Source organism: Anomaloglossus baeobatrachus, chromosome 2, assembly GCF_048569485.1.
Source record: "Anomaloglossus baeobatrachus isolate aAnoBae1 chromosome 2, aAnoBae1.hap1, whole genome shotgun sequence".
Lineage (NCBI taxonomy): Eukaryota > Metazoa > Chordata > Amphibia > Anura > Aromobatidae > Anomaloglossus > Anomaloglossus baeobatrachus.
Window position 1 is genome coordinate 251,972,307 of NC_134354.1, and position 20,243 is coordinate 251,992,549.

The window sequence follows — 20,243 nt, forward strand, 5'->3', positions numbered from 1 at the left end:
TACATAACGTGTAATTATGTTCTGCTGTAAACTGTTAATAACGTTGATATCATGTACCGAATGCATATACTCTGTGTGTGAGAAGTGATAATGCTAGCTATGAACCGTACAGAGTTAACTGTTTGAAACGTTTAATGTGCTGTGCCTCCCATAAAGGGAAGAAATGTGTTTGGTTAATCGCATAACAAAATGCGGTGATCCCTGTAAATTTTTGCAGCCTCAGAGTGCTGCCTGTTGTGAATAAATTTTCCAGTTCGGGGCTCCCTTTTGTGGTCAGTGTTGGTGGTGCTGTTGATATGTGGAATGAAAGCCACACACCTGTCAATGACTGGCAATCAGGTTTTTCAGATTGGGGTATAGCTGAGTAGTTTTTTCCTGTTACTTGCCGGTGCTCAATGTATCTCCTGTGTGTTAAGGAGGACATTCTGAATCAAGCCCTGCTCTCTATTAGAACTCCTCTCAGATAAGTTGGTCTTGTACCTCTGCTTTTTATTTCCACTTTCTTGTTGTTTTTTCTGCTTTGATACTAATGCTTGATTCCTATTTTGCCTGTGTGGAGTTCCTGGTGGAATGGGATCATTCCCTACTGGGAGTGCCTGTATACTTAGCTCCATGATTCTGCAATGTAATGTGTTTTGTCATGCTTGGTATTAATTCAGTCCCTCATCTATATTAGTGTTTTGGATCCCAGTAACATCAAAGTGCTGATTAGTGGAGGAAAGGCTGTTTGGTCTTAGGGTTCTTTTATATCAGACGTGCTGGTATTTTGAAGGGTTTTTACGACTACAGACAGTACTCCTTCCTATCCTTCCCTATAAAGATAGTTTGGGCCTCATCTTTGCTAATTTGTATTCTGGCTATGTATTGTGTTTTCTTATATCACCGTAGTCTTTTCATGAGGGGGGCTATCTATATCTTTGGAGCTTTCTTCGAGGCAGATTAGCTTTTCTTATATTTCTATCTGTAAGGATATTTAGTTCTCCGGCTGTGTCGAGACGACTAGGTCATCATAGGCTCGTCCCATGGCTACTTCTAGTTGTGTGTCAGGATTAGGTCTGCAGTCCGTTAAGGTTCCAGCCACTCTGGTTACTTTTTGGGTTTCCACATTTTTTTGATCCTCCTCGGTCCCTGAATCATAACAGCTGCCATTTGCCACCGGGGAATGTGGTGCCCCTGAGGCTTCAGGCGCCACAGGGTACTACACCTCTTTTAGGGTGTAGAACTTATCCCGGGTCCAAGGAATGTCGGCACCGGTCTCACCAACACATACATACAGTTACAGTGGGTTGCCCTCCCCAATGAGAACCAGGCCAGGGTCGGGTCAAAGAAGGGACTCACCACAGTAATTGGGTTTATAGGATGCCTCCACACTTATGGGTTCCTGATCCACTGGAACCAGGACTCAGGGTCAGGGAGAAGAAACCACCAGGGGGAGTTAGGAGCACCCAGTGGGATAAGCAGGTTGACCTAGTGAGAGTAGTGAAACAGCCGGTGCCAGCGGCTGAGGGCAACAGCTTCAAACACACAACACAACTTAGAAAGGGAGAACAGCTATAGACTCCGAGCAGAGCGAACGTGCCGCAAAGCAGCTCTGTGGGCCAAGGCGTTTCAACATGGTCGCTGGGGAGAAGCAGGAGGCTGCTTCCACAGGACTGGCACTGTCGTGATACAGAACCCTAGGGCAGGCATACTTCAAGTTGTCTACCAACTATGCAAGGGTCGCAGGAAAAGGCTAGAAAAGTCACTGGACCTGCCCCACTATTCCTGGAGCCAAATAGCATATAGCATCCAGGGCTGAGGTCTTCGATCAGCCCCACGGTGGAATCACGCTATCAGCTTACAGGACAGGACACTTTACTGACACCGTGATCTCCAAGTGCTTCACGCCACAGGGATCCGATACTTAGCGCATCAAAGGAGGAAGGGCCCATAGTTTGACACATCAGATCTGACCTTCCACGGATTCGGGATCGGCTGGAGCCCATCATGGCGGAGACCAGTACTCTGGGGCAGCGCCTGGACTACCAGTGAGTAAAAGACCTGGAACTGCAACCCATGTCTTGCCTCTGCCTCTTCTTTACTGGCGCTGTCGCCCAGCGCTGCGGCGCCAACAGGGACTACCACCATACTCCCCGGGGTAACCCAGCTCCGCCTGTGGGGAGCAGCACCATCCTGTCTGCGACCTTCACCATCAACCCCGGAGAGCAGCACTCGCAACGGAAGCCCATCTCTGGCCGCGGACCACAGGTGGCGTCACGGTCTAAAAAGACTTTCCTCACCGTCACTACCCCCATCCTCCATCCTTGCTCCCATCCACCGCCTCCCTCCCTCCTGTATGCCTCGGGGTCACGAAACCGGGCCAGGCCAGCCCATGATGTACCGCCCTGAGAGGGGTCCAGCTGCTTCCTCCGCTTGCTCGGGCCGAGCCGCTCGAGGTCCGGGCTCAGGTTGTCGGTGGCACAAGCGCCTCCGGACCGAGGGCCACGTCGCTCTGTTAAAGGGGGAGAGGTAGCGGGGCTGTGGTGGTGGTGTGGGACGAGGCGCGCAGCCCGGAGAGGGCCGCGCGGTCGTCTAACGGGTCGTGACGCCACCCACGGATCGTGGTGACGGGATGCACCACCGCTGCGGCTGGAGTGAAGGTGGGCTCGTCCGGGATCGGTGTTGCGGCCACAGCCTAGATATTAGCCCCTCCGTGGGTAGGGGTGGCGTGTCCCGGGGCCGCGGTTCGGTAGGGGCCGAATCGCTGATGTTATTGTCGGGGTGCAGGGGTGCCGTGCCGCGGTGTAGTGTCGTGCCCGGATGGCACTTGTGTACTCACGATTGATTCACACTCAGAGTCACTGGTAAACCAAAGTTCGGATGTGGTCGGTTCCCGCGGCCGGCTGCTGAGGTCCCCTGTGGGGTTGATGGTGGCCCCTTTTCCCGTGCACCTCTGGATGTTGTGTTTTGGCTCCCCTGCCTGAGCAGTGGTAGCCCGCTCCCCGGCGTTGAGCTGCCGGAGGAGCCCTCGGTTGCCCGCAGGCGCTGGCCCATCGGGTGTTTGGCCCTTAGCCATGGAGCTCACCCGGTCTCGCTGGGCTTTTGCCTTCTCTCGGGACTTTGGGTATGGATGAACCCGTGAGGTCCAGCCAGCAATCAGTCAATTTGTCTATACTCATTGGCTTCTAAGCTAGGACGGGGTCTGAGTACCCGGTTTCTGGTGCTCCGGTACACGGTTGACTCCCCAGTTCGGGACCGGTGGGCTCCAACCCAGGCCCGGTCCGTACGGTTCTGCCAGTTGCTGTACCAGTACTCCTGCAGATGGCCACCACCGTCTGCCTCCCTGACGTTTACAAGGGGGGCCCAGGCTGCTACCCGGGTCCCTGACAGCTGCTCCACTACCACTCACTGTCTACTCAAAAACTCTTCTTCTTGAACTTCCTGCCCCAGGACAGTAGTCTCCTCGGTGGGCGTGCCTTTCCGCCTGACTCCGCCCACCTGGTGTGCTCTACTGGCCCTGAGGGAGGCATCAGGTCTCCCCTTCGGGTGACATGTGTGTGGCCTCACAGGGGATGGGGGTGTGTGTATGTGGCTGGTGTAATTACCTGTGACCCCTGGGGTCCAGGGCGTCACAATGATGACGCAGAGGATCTGCATCCCTGGTCCGGTGACAAGTCGGGTAAAACCCTCTCGATCCCAGGGTGTTACATTAGCACTACTTGTCTTGACAAGGCCATGTGCCCACTTGTCTGTCAACTGTGGGGAAGCTGAGCAGTGTGAGTTGTGTTGGAGCTGGACAGAGACAAGCCAGCATGTCTCTGAGAGGAGAATTCACAAGTTGTGTGTAGCACACTGCAAGCATTACTGGTTGGTATGGACAATAACCGTTTTAGGGGACCAATCTGGGACTAAATCAGCCCTGTCTGAGTTAACGGAGTGCCTACCTGAGAGCATGAACCTTTATACTGTTAAGACTGGAAACTTGAAATTTGATTTTTGTAATTAAGACTATCATTCAGAATAGAAATAAACCAACAAGCCATAGTTGATGAATATACTGTATAAAAGGATAACAAGTTAACATACTTGCTAGTGAGTCATCCTCTTTTGTTTGGTGCCAGGAGTGAAAGCAGTAAATCCAATAGGAGAAAGAAATGGCACTCCATTTTCCTTATAAATAGATCTAATTTTTTTTTTCAATGCATATAAAGCCATAAGGGACACAATTGTGCACACATCTGAGTCATTTCAGAAATTTCAATCCCTTATACATGCTATAAAAATACTGGTAACAGTTCCGTTCTCCTCCAGGTTAAGTTCACATAATTAGAGATGAGGGGACCCGTGGGAGTTTGGTTCGGTTGATTCAGCCAGACTTTAGACTAAATTCGGTTTGGGAAGTGGACTTGACCACATCCTCAATGGAAGTCACTAATTGGGCAGTTCGGGTCTCCGCCCACCTTCAGCCATCCATAAAGGGATCACTTCCTGGGGCAGTTGGATGGGGTTTTTCCATTATTTTGGAGGTGCACAATAGATCTGATAACTCTGTTGTTACCCCCAGTGTGAGCCAATCAAATACTGCAAGTGGCTCGCAGAGGGCTGAGCACCGAGCGTACTGGAGCACAGAGATGCTTGCTCAAATGGTCAGCATAGGTAAGCACCCTAACTCCAAACCCCACCTATGCTTTTTGTAAAGACTGTATTCAGTACAAACACCAAACACCAAACACCAAACTTCGAATTCGCTCTTCTCTACACACAAGTGTGTAATGTATCGTCCAGCAAAAATGGATAATTTTTCATGTGCATTGTCATCCGTATGAAATAAAGTTTTATACATCAGCAGTGAATAACATTTACAAGACAAAATTCAGTGTTATACGTTTACTGGCCATGTATAAAAAAATGGAGGCGGGGTTCAGCACCTTTATCTACATCCATCCAAGTGCGAGCTATGCTTGGATTTGTTTCTTTTTCCCATTCAGATAAGGCCTGGCTAAAGTCCCCGTCACACACAGAGATAAATCTTTGGCAGATCTGTGGTTGCAGTGAAATCATGGACATATTGTTCCATTTGTACACAGCCACAAACCTGGCACTGATTGTCCACAATTTCACTGCAACCACAGATCTGCAGATCTTTGTGTGGGACAGGGCCTTTAGCACAAAGAGATTAGTGATGGGGCTGTGGCGCCCTGGACAAAACAGGACGTCACAGGTACTGCAACAACACACCCTACACCCCGATTAGGAACATCGAAGTCAGACACAAAACCTTGTTGCCTCCCTCCAGGGGCTGATGTCCACACCAGGTGGGGCGAAGCCAGGCGGTTGGCTCCACCCACAGAGGAGTTCACAGTCCTGGAGGCGGGAAAAGGAGAACAGTTGAGTTTAGGAGTTGGAGAGTGAGGAGGTAGGAGTGGAGGAACTGACTGACCGTGTCCGGGTACATGGCACGGGCACCTAACAGCAAGGTTGGCAGACGGTGGTGACCGTCTGCAGGAGAGGCCGATTGACGCACAACCGCGAGGACCGGGGGATGGGCGGTGGCCTGCCGGTACCGAACCGGGGAGCGAAGAGAAGCCAGCACCATCCGGCAGGGCCTACGGACCCCAACCAGGCTAGGAGTCACCGCAAAACCGGTCAAATCCGTCAGCGACGGGAACCTCTGGGGTTTCCCAGCAGTAAAGACCCGACTGAAGGCAACCGTCCAAACCGAGAGGGAGATAAAGCTACCGCCAGAGCTAGAGCTCCCAGCGCCAGAGCCTGCGGGCAAAGGAAGGGCTCCCTTAGCCAACATACCGCTGGGGAGCAGGCTATCAGTGGGAAGCCATTGGGGCCAAGAACAGAACACCGGTGCAGGGAGAGACAGTTACCGCCAACCTACCGGGAGTGACCGCCGCAGCCGTCTATGGGACTCGTCCATCCAGCCGTTTGTTTTACCAGAGACTCTGTGTGCGTTACTGGCTGAGTAAGTACCACCGTGCCGTCTGGCACTGCGCTGCCCCGCGACCCTGCACCCGGCCAGGCCCCGCAACCCACCTTCCGACCTCTACCACTGGGCCCCGGGACCACCAAAAACCCCCCTACCCACGGAGGGGAGAAAACATCTAAGCTGCTCCCTGTCAACGCTCCCGGGATCCCCGTACAGAGCAGCGGTGGTGTCCCAACCTCACCACAAACCATGGGTGGCGTCACGGACAATATCCCTACACCAAAACCACCCCTTTCACTCATGGGCGAGGAGCGCCGTTCGAGTCCCCGGGATCCGGCCCACCGCTCGAGCCACCGACCGAGCGAGCAGCAGTTGCAGCCGGACCCGAGCAGTGGGAGAGCGCAGCATCCCCTCCCCGCCCGTGACAACGTGGCGTCACGAACAGGATCTTACCGTTCTACCGCCTGGTAGAAGTGCGCCTTGTGTCCCGCCGGAGGTGTCCGGCCGAAAATTTTCAGAAGCCGCCATCTTGGGCGCGAAAAGTTCTCCGCTCGAGCGTCTTCCCGAGCAGTGGAGGCGCGAAAGCCGAAGCTCCGCCCCTGAAGAGAAGGTGCCGGAAGAAAACGAAGGGGGGCACGGATGGCGTCTGGCCGCATGTAGACCGTGGCTATAAGATCAGGGACGCCAGGACTCTGCAGCGATACTTCGGTTCCTGGAGGACACCGCTACCGACATGTCCGCTCCGTCTAGCCACGCAGAAATTGCCGGTGCCTGGAACAGTGGCATGGCTCAGGGCCCAAACAGCGGCAATCTGTCAGCGCTACCGGAGCCAGATATGTCTGCTGATGGAGCGGTAGACCGCGGAGGTGGAGGAGGTGGCGGCGGTCGCCCGGGTGTACGGGATGGAGGCTATGAGGGGGGAGCTGGAGAGTGACCCACGCCCCTGTGTCCCTGAGGGACCGGCCACTGCGGCTGAGGGACCCGGTCTGCCCCTGGCCCCCGTACTACCTTCGTCTTCCCTGCCCACGTGCCCCGCCGCTGCCGGGCCGTCTGGCTTGACCCCCTTGTAGTGGCAGCAGAAGGAGTGGTGGGCCCGGAGACTGCGGCAGCTGGCGGCAACCCGCCTGGTGCAGAAACGGATGACAGTGACTCTGGGCCCGATACTGAACCTGTCTCGGAGGACGAGGGAGTCATCGCCTTGTGTGACATGGAGGCCACTTACATCCCAAGGAACGGAAATAATGGATATCGGGCGGCCCTACCTCGTCGTGCCTGCTATGCACTGGAGGGGCTGGTACCCGTGTTTTTCCACACGGGGCCGGCTGAGGAGGATGAAAGTGAGCTGTGATGGCAGCGGTCCCCCGCCGCAAGTTGTCCCCGTTGGGACCACCAGTACAGTTGTTGAATGTTTGAATGATAAGAAAGATGAATCAACCGGACTGTTACCAGATTGACACCGTGATTGAACCGGCCGTTGCCGGCAACTAGTCCCCGTAGGGACTTTCTGCAACCGTTGCGTAAGGAACTTCTTACGGACAAGCCCGAGAACTTGCAGGGCAACCACAAACTTAGTGGAGTGTAAATATGTTTGTTGGCTTGATACCGTAACCGCCTCCGGAGAGGCTGATTTGGGAGGATGGGCCTGGAGGAAAGGGATGGCCCAGGCCCGCCACTACCGTAACCGGTGGCGATCCTCCGGAGGTTCAGGGGTCCCCCATGGATGTGGGTCCCCTGAAAGAGACCGTACCCGCTCAGGCAACTTGGTTCTGGACTGGGGCAAGAGGTGCTGCCCATTTTCTTAGGGACAGCATCAGGGCCAGGTTGTTTGGGCGGGGGGAGAGCGGAAGCCATTACCGTTTAATAAAAGACAACCGTTTAGTAACGTTAAAAAGAAAGTGCCTCCCGTAAAGGGAAGTTGATAAAGTATGCTTATGTTGAATGTATATATGTTTTACCGTTTTCTATTTTTCTACAGTTAACAAAAATAAAACCGGTGATGGACGAGCAGCCCGCGGACGGTCTGCGTTTAACCAAGGGGGAATGTGGCGCCCTGGACAAGCCAGGACGTCAGAGGTACTGCAACAACACACCCTACACCCCGGTTAGGAACATCGAAGTCAGACACAAACCCTTGTTGCCTCCCTCCAGGGGCTGATGTCCACACCAGGTGGGGTGGAGCCAGGCGGTTGGCTCCACCCACAGAGGAGTTCACAGTCCTGGAGGCGGGAAAAGGAGAACAGTTGAGTTTAGGAGTTGGAGAGTGAGGAAGTAGGAGTGGAGGAACTGACTGACCGTGTCCGGGTACGTGGCCCGGGCACCTAACAGCAAGGTTGGCAGACGGTGGTGACCGTCTGCAGGAGAGGCCGATTGACGCACAACCGTGAGGACCGGGGATGGGCGGTGGCCCGCCGGTACCGAACCGGGGAGCGAAGAGAAGCCAGCACCATCCGGCAGGGCCTACGGACCCCAACCAGGCTAGGAGTCACCGTAAAACCAGTCAAATCCGTCAGTGACGGGAACCTCCAGGGTTTCCCAGCAGTAAAGACCCAACTGAAGGCAACTGTCCAAACCGTGAGGGAGATAAAGCTACCACCAGAGCTAGAGCTCCCAGGGCCAGAGCCTGCGGGCAAAGGAAGGGCTCCCTTAGCCAACATACCGCTGGGGAGCGGGCTATCAGTGGGAAGCCATTGGGGCCAACAACAGAACACCGGTGCAGGGAATGACAGTTACCGCCAACCTACCGGGAGTGACCGCCGCAGCCGTCTGTGGGACTCGTCCATCCAGCTGTTTGTTTTACCAGAGACTCCGTGTGCGTTACTGGCTGAGTAAGTATCACCGCGCCGTCTGGCACTGCGCTGCCCCGCGACCCTGCACCCGGCCAGGCCCCGCAACCCACCTTCCGACCTCCACCACCGGGCCCCGGGACCACCAAAAACCCCCCTACCCACGGAGGGGAGAAAACATCTAAGCTGCTCCCTGTCAACGCTCCCGGGATCCCCGTACAGAGCAGCGGTGGTGTCCCAACCTCACCACAAACCGTGGGTGGCGTCACGGACAATATTCCTACACCAAAACCACCCCTTTCACTCATGGGCGAGGAGCGCCGCTCGAGTCCCCGGGATCCGGCCCACCACTCGAGCCACCGACCGAGTGAGCAGCAGCAGCAGCCAGACCCGAGCAGTGGGAGAGCGCAGCGTCCCCTTCCCGCCCGAGACAGGGCCATCCATATTTACATACACCATGAAGTGGTTTGATAACATTTTTGATCAAAGAGTGCAAAAGCTAACTAAGTACCTTACGATTTTAACTTTAACAGCAATAGTGGAGCACATGAATTCATTATTTGCAGTATGCTGACCCATATGTATGAATAATAGCAATGTATCCGTAAATATTGTGTGCTATATTGATGATCTGCATTGGATCCGATATTTTGTGCACCCATAGATTTGAAATACAGAAGAGACTAGTTAATGCTGCATTTTTTTTTAACATGGATATTAAATCTGTGTAAAAAAAGTTAATTTCAGCAGCACAATTGAATAGCATTAGTGTAAGTGCTGTCAACTTTTTACCATGGACAACATTAGAATCGAATATACAGTTGTGTGAGTGTAGTCTAAGAAGGACACCTTGTAAATAAATGTGGCATTCCGAAGTCTTAGGATATGATTTTAGTACTGTAGAAAGTAGCAAATACACCATACAATACCTGTAGAAAGGCCTTTTCTGGGCTGCAAGACCTTGTCATGTCATCAGCATTGAGCAGGATCTTGGATAGGTCCAACTTACATCACACGTTTTGTAATTATTATTATGATTTATTATATAGCACAATTTATTCCATGGCGCTGTACATGTAAAAAGCGGTATACATAAGAGGGATAAGTACAATAATCAAGAACAATACATGGCACAGACAGATATAAGAGGAGAGATTGTGGGAGGAATGGATAAGAGGGGAGTAGAGAAGGAGATCTTGTTATTATCGGAGGTTACATTCAGGTAAGTAACGGGAGAGTAGGTCACAGATGTACGGAGGACACAGGTTGCAGATGGCTTTGTATGTCATGGTTAGTGTTTTGAACTGGAGTTGTTGGGCAATGGGAAGCCAGTGAATGGATTGGCAGAGAGGAGAGGTCAGGGAGTAGTGGGAGGACAGGTGGATTAGTCGGGCAGCATAGTTTAGAATAAATTGTATGGGTGGAAGAGGGGTTAGAAGAATGGTGTTAGAAAGGAGGCCACAGAGTAGGGAGTTGCAGAAGTCCAGGCGGGAGATAATGAAGGCATGCACTAGTGTTTTTGCTGCTTCTTGGTTAAGGAATGTAGAAATATTTTTGAGCTGGAGTCGGTAGGAAGTGAAGAGGGCTTGTATATGTGGCTTGAAGAGAGAGAGCAGAATCGAAGGATACTTCCAGGCAGCAAGTACGCTGGATTCCAGAGAGTGAGCAGCCATCGACTTTGATGGATAGGTCTGTTCGGGGGTTGAATGAGGAGGATAAAAGATAATGAATTTTGTTTTGTCCATGTTAAGTTTCAGAAATCAAGCAGAGAAAAAAGATGAAATAGCAGACAAACATTTGTGGGATTCTGGTTAGTAAGGAGGGGATGTCAGGTCCAGAGAGGTAGATCTTTGTATCCTCAGCATAGAGATGAAACTGAAAGCTGTGAAACTGTATGAGCTGTCCCAGGCTGAAGGTGTAGATGGAGAACAGCAGGGGTCCAAGAACAGAACCTTGGAGGTCACTGACACATAGAGGACGAAATGAGGATGTGGTGTAAGAGAGGGAAACACTGAAAGTACAGTCTGTTAGATATGAAGTGATCCAGAATAGTGCCAACTCTAGGATGCCCAGAAATGACAGAATCTGTAGTAGAAGGGAATGGTCCATTGTGTTGAAGGCAGAGTACAGGTCCAGGAGGAGGAGGACAGAGTAGTGTCGCTTTGCTTTGGTGATTAGTAGGTGATTGGTGACTCTCATTAGGGTAGTTTCAGTGGAATGGTGCGGTCCGAAGCCAGATTGTAGCTGGTCAAAAAGAGAGTTGGTGGAGAGGTGGGAGGACAGTTCTAGATGGACATACTGTTCCAATTGTAATGTTCCATTATAATCTTCACCAGAAGTTAATGTGCAGCATGGTTTGCTATTTTTTCTTTTTACAATGATGGAGTGGAATGGAAATCAAAAGGACTCCATGATGGTCAATTGGGTAAATTTGACAATGTTTGTGTCCTTTAAGGGACAAATCCATTTAATTCCTGTGTTTCATTATTGTTTTCCTAAGTTAGAACAGAAAACTTAAAACTCTTTTCAGATACATATGTCTTGTATTTTTTTTTGGCTTTATGGATTGAAACACATTCTTTACATCCTCCTAACACATCCACCCATATCCATACAAACTCTTAAAACTGCAGGAAAAATATAAGGGACTTTATGGCTTAAAATAGAAGTATCGTGAAGAAAAAAAATTAATTTTACTCATTCATCTCATGACGTGATGCGCTTAATATGACTTCGAAAGCATGTTGCCTCTCAGTCTCTGGGGCCTATTTTTATTTTATGCCTCAGATCTTAAATTAGGTTCACTTGAATGTGAAGAATAGAAAATTTCTCTAATATATTTGTGTCATCTTCATTTCTGCCTTTACATATGGAAGTGATTTGGATGCTAACGGAGATCAGTTACTGGTATTTTGACAATGAATGAGGGCTGCTAGATGGATTCTTCTGAAAACATTGATATACAGTGGGTATGGAAAATATTAAGACCCCTTTGAATTGTTCACTCTTTGTTTCATTGCAGCCATTTTGTAAATTCAAAAAAGTTCATTTTTTATCATTAATGTACACTCTGCACCCCATCTTGACAGAAAAAAACAGAAATGTAGAAATGTTTGCAAATTTATTAATCAAGAAAAACTGAAATATCACATGGTCATTGGTATTCAGAGCCTTTGCTCAGTATTGAGTAGAAGCACCCTTTTGAGCTAGTACAGCCATGAGTCTTCTTGGGAAAGATGCAACAAGTTTTTCACACCTGGATTTGCGGATCCTCTTTCATTCTTCCTTGCAGATCCTCTCCAGTTCCGTCAGGTTAGACGGTCAACGTTGGTGGACAGCCATTTTCAGGTCTCTCCACAGATGCTCAATTGGGTTTAGGTCAGGGCTCTGGCTGGGCCAGTCAAGAATAGTCAAAGAGTTGTTCTGTAGCCACTCCTTTGTTATTTTAGCTGTGTGCTTAGGGTCATTATTTTGTCGGAAGGTGAACCTTCGGCCAAGTCTTAGGTCCAGAGCACTCTGGAAGAGGTTTTCTTCCAGGATATCTCTATATTTGGCCGCATTCATCTTTCCTTCAGTTGCAGCCAGTCGTTCTGTCCCTGTAGCTGAAAAACACCCCCATAGCATGATGCTGCAACCACCATGTTTCACTGTTGGGATTGTATTGGGCAGGTGGTGAACAGTGCCTGGTTTTCTCCACACATACCGGTTGGAATTATTACCAAAAAATTCTATCTTTGTCTCATCAGACCAGAGAATCTTATCTCTCATAATCTGGGAGTCCTTCATGTGTTTTTTTGCAAACTCTATGCGGGATTTCATATGTTATGCACTGAGGAGCGGCTTCCATCAGGCCACTCTGCCATAAAGGCCCGACTGGTGGAGGGCTGCAGTGATCATTGACTTTCTCCCATCTTCGTACTGCATCTCTGGAGCTCAGCCACAGTAATCTTGGGGTTCTTCTTTTTTTTTAATTCTTTATTTAACCATAAACATGGAATCATTCCAAACTGAATCAATTGCAATACATTTCACATCCATTGTATGACATCTTATAACAGACTAACTGTGATACATACAAATTTCAACACTTTGACCCCTCCATGTTTACCCGAAAATTTTTGTAATATGGGAATACCAGGGTAAATTGAGAATAAGAAAAGAAAGAAACGAGTAAGACAAGAAAGATTTGACAAGTGACGAGTGGGCGGGGGGCTACACAAAAGGAAAAAGGGGGAGGGAAGAGGGAAACACTGGGACACAAACGGACACAAAGCAGGGATCCACCTTCTCAGAACACCTTCGTTCCACGGCATCAGTAGGCCCCCCCTCAATCAGGGGGTATCCATGTACCGTAGTCATTAGAGTATTTAAACTCAATCCAGAACCATATCTTGTGAAAGGCCTCATGTCTGTCGTGGAGAGACGCCGTCAGGTCCTCCATGTACAATTCGTTCACCCTGTTTGCCCACATTGATAACGTCGGCGGGGAAGAGGATGTCCACCTCAGAAGGATGCACGTCCTGGCGGCCATCACCAGAAGGCTTAACAGAGACCCTTTGTATGTACGAACAGAGGACTCAGATAATTGGAGCAGGAAGAGTTCCGGGCCCAGGGTCTGCGAGTATTCAGTCACATGCCTGATCACTCTCCATAACCCCTCCCAAAACTGCTGTAACACTGGGCACTCCCAAAATATATGTAATAAGTTTCCCTCCCCTGCACCACATCTCCAACAACCAGAGTCTACTGCTGGGAATATCCTGTGGAGTTTTGTTGGGACCCTATACCACCGAGAGATGCATTTGTAGTTGGCTTCTTGAAGTTTTGAACTAATAGATGCTTTGTGAGCGAATGACAGCACCTTGTTTCCCTACGTGGCCGAAAGAGTGAGACCCAGGTCCGACTCCCACTGCAAGATGAACCTAGGAGGAGGCAGATCCATGGAGTTGTTTAGCATGGTATGTGAGAGGGCCAATGAGTGTCTAAGGATCCCCCCTCCATGCATAACTTCTCAAATTCGGTCAGGGGGTCTGTCAAACAGACTATAGTTTCGAAAAGAACAGAGAAAATGTCGAAGCTGCATAGAACGCCACAAGCCCAGAGGTCCGGGGACTCGGTAATTCCGAAGTTCCTCCGTCGTTGGCCAATGCTCCCCAACTCCAATTTGGTGGGCTTGAAATCTATTTTGAGAAATCCACAGATGAAACACCGGGTCAGACAGACCCGGGGGGAAATCTGGGGCGCCAACGATCGAGGAAAGGGGAGAGGGTAAAGGAATTAAGGATCTCCGGACCACCTCTTGAGAACAACAAGATAGCGTGGCGCCAATCGTGGAATGGGTCCTGAGTTCTGTGCCTATTGGGGAAATCCCCCATGGGAGTGCCGCCAGTGGAATATCAGGGAAGCTCTGCTTCACCGGCACCCATGGTTTGGCGTTAGAGTGCCTGCACCAGTCCACCACTCTGGCTACGTGAGTGGCTACGTAGTATGTCTTAAGATCCGGGAGACCCAGCCGAGCCCGTGTTCTAGGTCTACACAACAGCGACCGACCAATCTCACCGGCTTGTTTGCCCACAGGAACCTAGTTTGCATGGAAGAAACTTCTCTAGAGAAGGGCTTGGGGATCCCGATGGGCAAGGTCTGGAGGAGGTACAACAATCTTGGGAAGATATTCATCTTAAGGATCGCGGACCGTCCAAACCACGTAAACGTGCCTTTTGACCAGGTTTTATAATCTTCTTTAATTTTTTTGGAGAAGAGGAGTAAAGTTCAACTTGAATAAGGAGCTCACATCGACCGACAATTTGAGTTTCAGATATCGCAGGTACTGCGGGGCCCATTGGAGATCAAAGGCTCCCCGCAGCTGCGAGACTACCCCTGAGGGGAGGTTAACGCTTAGTGCCTCCGACTTAGACAAGTTGATCTTAAAATTAGAGAGTAAGGAATAATGTTTAAATTCCTGCATTAGCGCTGGGAGCGAAGTAATTGGATCTGTAATAAAAAATAATAGATCGTCCGCAAAGACCGCTATCTTGTGGGTCGCGCTACCTATCTCCGTTCCTCTAAGGCTATGTGCCCACGCTGCGGAAAATGCGCGGATTTCTCGCGGAAAAGCCGCGGATTTTCCAGAAATCTACAGCACAGCTACTCCCCAGCCATTTCTATGGCATTTGGGAATTGCTGTGCCCACGCTGCGAATTTTTCCGCAGTGGAAATCGTGCGGATTTTCGTGCGGAAAAATCTGCAGCATGTCAATTATTGTTGCGGATCTCTCCGCAGGGTCCCATATACTTACCTGCCTTGATAGAGACCCGAGTCACTTTCTCCGCCCGGTGTAGCGGCAGCGGCAGCAGCGCGGTGGATCCAGCCAGGTACAGGAAGGAAGAGGTGGGCGGGGCCTGGACGAGCTCCGGTCATGTGACAGCCGGAGCTAGTTCAGGCCCGCCCACCTCCAGCACAGTGAACCAGACGCTGCCTGACAGTGACCCGGCCGCCGGAAAGCGAGGTGCTGCATGATGGAGGTAAGTATGAGCACCCCGATCACTGCAGCACTTGTTCTGCATTGAGGATGCAGTGCCGAAGCCATGGTACTGTATCCTCAATGCAGAATGCCCACACCATATCCGCACGACATTCCGCTGTATATCCGCAGCATTGAAACAGAGAAAGTTCTGTTGCGGATTTCTGGGAGCACCTGCGGAATGTCTTGCGGATATATCCGCAGGACAATGTCCCCGTGGGCACATAGCCTAATGCTCGAGTTCTTCCGAATGTGTCACAGAAGAGGCTCTAGTGTAAGTATAAAATTCAGTGGGGAAAGAGGACAGCCCTGCCGCGTGCCATTGGCGATAGGGAATCTCTCCGACAACACCCCATTAATCCGTATGCATGCCGACGGTGAGCTAGAGAGAGATCCTATCCATCTGAGCATGTTTCCCCTCAGCCCCAGAGAGGAAAGGACGCCGTCCAGAAACATCCAACCGACTCGGTAGAACGCCTTTTCGGCATCCGTTGACAACAACATAAGAGATCCACCATCTGTCCTAGCCCTATGAATCAGGTTAATGGCCCTCGTGGTGTTATCCCTAGCCTCCCTGCCCAACATGAAACCAGCCTGATCAGAATGAACTATGCCCCCTAACATAGGGGGTAGCCGATCAGCTAGAATCTTAGCAAACAATTTTAAGTCCACATTGAGCAGGAAGATTGGACGATAATTGGCACAGCAGGTGGGATCCCTCCCCTCCTTGGGAATGACCACAATGTTAGCCGTTAGTGAGTCCCTGGGTAGTGGAGAGGATGTACATGCTGGGATATTATTGAATGTTGCCAGGAAGTGAGGGAATAATATAGGACCCAACTTCTTGTAATAGGACAGCGGAAGTCCATCCCGACCCGGTGCCTTAGCCGTGGGGGAGTTCTTTAGAACGGAGGCTCTTTCCATTTTGTATATCGGCGCCTCCAATGTCTCTATTTCTTCCGGTTTGAGCCTCAGGAGGCCTGAGGATCTTATGTAGTCCTGAATGCATTCGCTAGCAGTCTTCCTATCGTCCTCCGTCAGGTTGTCGTCAATCGAGTATAGGGCAGAGTAAAAGTCCCTAAATGCTGAAGCTATGTCGCTCGGAAGTGAGGCCCTCTCCCCCAGTTGCTTCTGTATGTAGGGTATGTATCCCTTTAACCTCTTAGTCCGCAATGCCCTGGCCAAGGTCCTACTATTTTTGTTTCCGAATTCGTAGAAATGCCTCCGGCATCTTGCTAGCGAGGTCTTAGCTTTATTAAAGAGCAGCGATTTCAGCTTCTCTCTTTTTTGAATGAGAAGGGTTTTGGCACCGTCATCTAACTGGCCTTTGTGAATCCTCTCCAGGGCATGTATGTCAGCTAATAGAGATTCCATCTCCGCATTTCTCTCCTGCGGCAGACGAGCTCCATGTTTAATAAACAGGCCTCTCACTACACATTTATGGGCTTCCCACATTACAGCGGGCGTGGTGTCTCCCCCCGCGCAGAGGTCGAAATATTCTTTTACCGCCACCTGTACCTCCTGCATAGTCCCCTGATCACCCAGTAGCGAGGTATTCAATATCCACTGGCCTTGTTTGACAATCGGGCACATCAGGGAAACATTAAGGATTATCAAGGCGTGGTCGGAAAATACAATCTCATCTATTTCCTTATCCAGCAGACAGTGGAGGTCTCTGTGTTTGATAAAGAAGTGGTCCAGCCTTGAGTATGAATCATGGACTGCGGAATAGAAGGAGTAGTCCCTGTCTGCCGGATGCTGCAACCTCCACGTATCTACTAGCTGGTGTTCATGTTGACCACGTTTGATCCGGCTATGGGCAGCCCTGGGCATGTTAGAGACCCTCCTCGAAGTATCTACCTCTGGATCCATTACAAAATTAAAGTGCCCTTCCATTATCAATATGCCCTCTGAAAACTCATCCAGGATGTTCAGAAATCGCAGCAGGGCAGTACACTGTCCCGTGTTGGGCAAGTAGAGGGCCGTGAAAGTGAAGACCTGGGACTGAACCCGACCCTTTATCATAATCAGTCTCCAGTCCTTGTCCGTGCGGGCCTCTATCAGCTCCCATGGCAAAGAGCTCGCAATTAGGATGCTAGTCGCTCTGGACCGTGGATCAGGAGATGGGGAATGGTAGACCGTCGAGTATCTCCGATCAGAAAGCTTGTAAGGTTTGTCTAAACAATAATGGGTTTCCTGTAAAAAGATTACCTGACTTCACCTTCTCCACAACAGAGTCAAGAGGATCGAGCATTTCTCTGGGCTGGGAAGGCCATTGACATTCAGGGACCCCACTCTTAGGTCAGGTTTGGATACCTGCTTCATGACGATGGCGAGGACCTACGGGTAAATGTCAAGGACAAAACAGACAAACACACCACGAGGGGAAACTCTGAGGAAAGTAGGAAGAGGGGGAAGGAAGGAGGAAAACTTAAAGAGTTGTGAAAGAAAGGGAGAATAGAGAGAAGAGAAAAAAGGGCAGTCGAGATCAAAGAGTGGGAGAAGGGGTGGAAAAGCCCCCCTCCCTAGATGGGATGCAGCTAAGAAAATTTAAGAAACAATATTACAGCGGGAAAATTAGAAATGAAAAGAAAAGAGGAAATATAGGAGAATATAGACAGCTCACGAGGAGCTCGCAGACCTATGGACCAGCCCTAGGCCTACTAGGACACTATCGACGAGGTCAGGTATAAACACTCATATGGAGCCCCCCCACCCACCCACCCTTAGATTAACTGACTACCGCCCCTGCGCACATACCAGAGGCGATACTTATTTTAAACTCTAACGGCCTCTCCCCCGACACCCTCCCAAACCATGAACCATCCCATCCCCCCCCACACGCGAGGCAAAAAGGGATACAATCACACAAGCCCCTTCCCCAAATGTTAGACCGGGGGCCCTCTCCAGAGCAAATGGGCACATTTTAACCTCCCCTGTATCTGGAATCAATGCCGAGCCGGCTTTTCAGCCCCATCCACCAGATGATGCCGAAGCTGGATCCTTTCCTCTCCTCTGCATCGGGGGATCCATGGACTCCCATGATAGCCATTCAGGAAGGGTAATGTCAGGCAGTTCCAGAAATTTGCACAATCCCGGTAGCTCTGCAGGATGTCTCAGCACAAATGTTGATGACCCCTTCCAGACAATGAGGTGAAACGGGTGCCCCCAGCGATACGAGGCGTTCACTTCTTTGATTTTGACCAATAGCGGGTGAAGCTGGCACCTCATGTAGAGTGTGAGACTGGAAACATCTGGAAAAAGCTTGATAACTGCACCATCCATCTTCACCGGACCGAACTCCCAGGCCTTCCTCAGGACCTGTTCCTTGTCCGTAAAATAATGTAAGCAGCAAAGAACATCTCTTGCAATGGAGGAATTGGCCCCTTGATTGGCTCTGGCAACTCTATGTACTCTGTCGCATAGGTATGTGGCATCCAATGGTCTGGCAGTGACTTTATTAAATATTTCTTGCACTTTAAAACGGAGTGACTCTGCGGGCCAGTCCTCTGGGATACCCTTTAACCTTATATTGTTGCAACAACCTCTGTTCTCTTGATCATCCAGCAATAGTACCATGTCCTTGAACCGGGTGTTATAAGCCTCACAGTCCTTTTCCAGCTGTGATACTCTGCATTCCAAGGACTCCTGGTCTTGTTCAGTGGTGGTGACTCTATTTTCTAGGGCACCTACCTCCTCCCTCACTGAGGAAATGGCCTGTTGGTGGAAGGGCCAGTTGCTTGGAAGGGCCAGTATAAGCTTCCTCAGTGCCTGAAGGTCAGATGCAGCATGTGAGTGGCTCGTTTGCAATGAGGAGATGGCTGGGCTGCCCAGGGGGGCCCCTCCACAGGGTGGAAGATGGCTGGGATGTCCCTGTCAGGAGACCCCTCGGGCGAGGGCAGGGGGCTGCACTCCTTCTCTGGGCTCTGGTGTAACAGGGACAGTGGCCCCGATGGTGTCCCTCCATTCGGGGACCCCCCTGCTCCTCCGGATCCCCTCACCTTCCTCCACGTGGAGCTGCACCTCCCCTATTGCCGTCTCATGTGCACCGCCGTGGACCTGCTCCATACCGCTGCCTCTTCCCGTCGGCGAGATCCTCCTCACAGCTTCAGCCCGTGGCCCCGCTTCCTCCTGCGGTCTCGCTCCAGCAGCCGCCGGCTTCTGCAGACACGCTGCTCCTGGGGATTCCCCTCCTGGAGGACACAGTGTGGGGGTCTGCGCCATCTTGCCTCTGCTGCCCGCCACTCGCTTCACAACAGGAGAGGGCCCGCTGAGGCACCGCTCCATCCTCCCTCCTGTTTTCTGGGTCGCTGGTCCGGGCCCCACGGTGAGTACCCCCTGGGGCTTCTTTTTGGGTGGCATTAGTCGGCAGAGAGGTTGAATTATAGATTCTTTTGGGCAGTGGGTGCAGGATCTCTGCAGGGAAGCTTCCTCACACCACCATGTCTAGGCCAAGCCCCTTGGGGTTCTTCTTTACCTCTCTCACCAAGGCTCTTCTCCCACAATTTCTCCATTTGGCTGGATGGCCAGGTCTAGGAAGAGCTCTGGTGGTCCCAAACGTCTTCCATTTAAGGATTATGGAAGCCACTGTGCTCTTATGAACCTTGAGTACTTCAGAAATTCTTTTGTAACCTTGGCCAGATCTGTGCCTTGCCACAATTCTGTCTCTGAGCTCCTTGGGCAGTTCCTTTGACCTCATGATTCTCATTTGGTGTGGCGTGCACTGTGAGATGTGATGTCTTATATAGACAGGTATGTGCCTTTCCAAATCGAATCCTATCAGTTTAATTAAATACAGCTGGACTCCAATGAAAGAGTAGAACCATCTCAAGGAGGACCACAAGGAAATGGACAGCATGTGACTTAAATATGAGTGGTTGAGCAAAGGGTCTGTGATATTTCAGTTTTTCTTGTTTAGTAAATTTGCAAAAATGTCTATATTTCTGTTTTTTTCCTGTCAAGATGGGGTGCAGAGTGTACATTAATGAGAAAAAAAAACTTTTTTGAATTTACCAAATAGCTG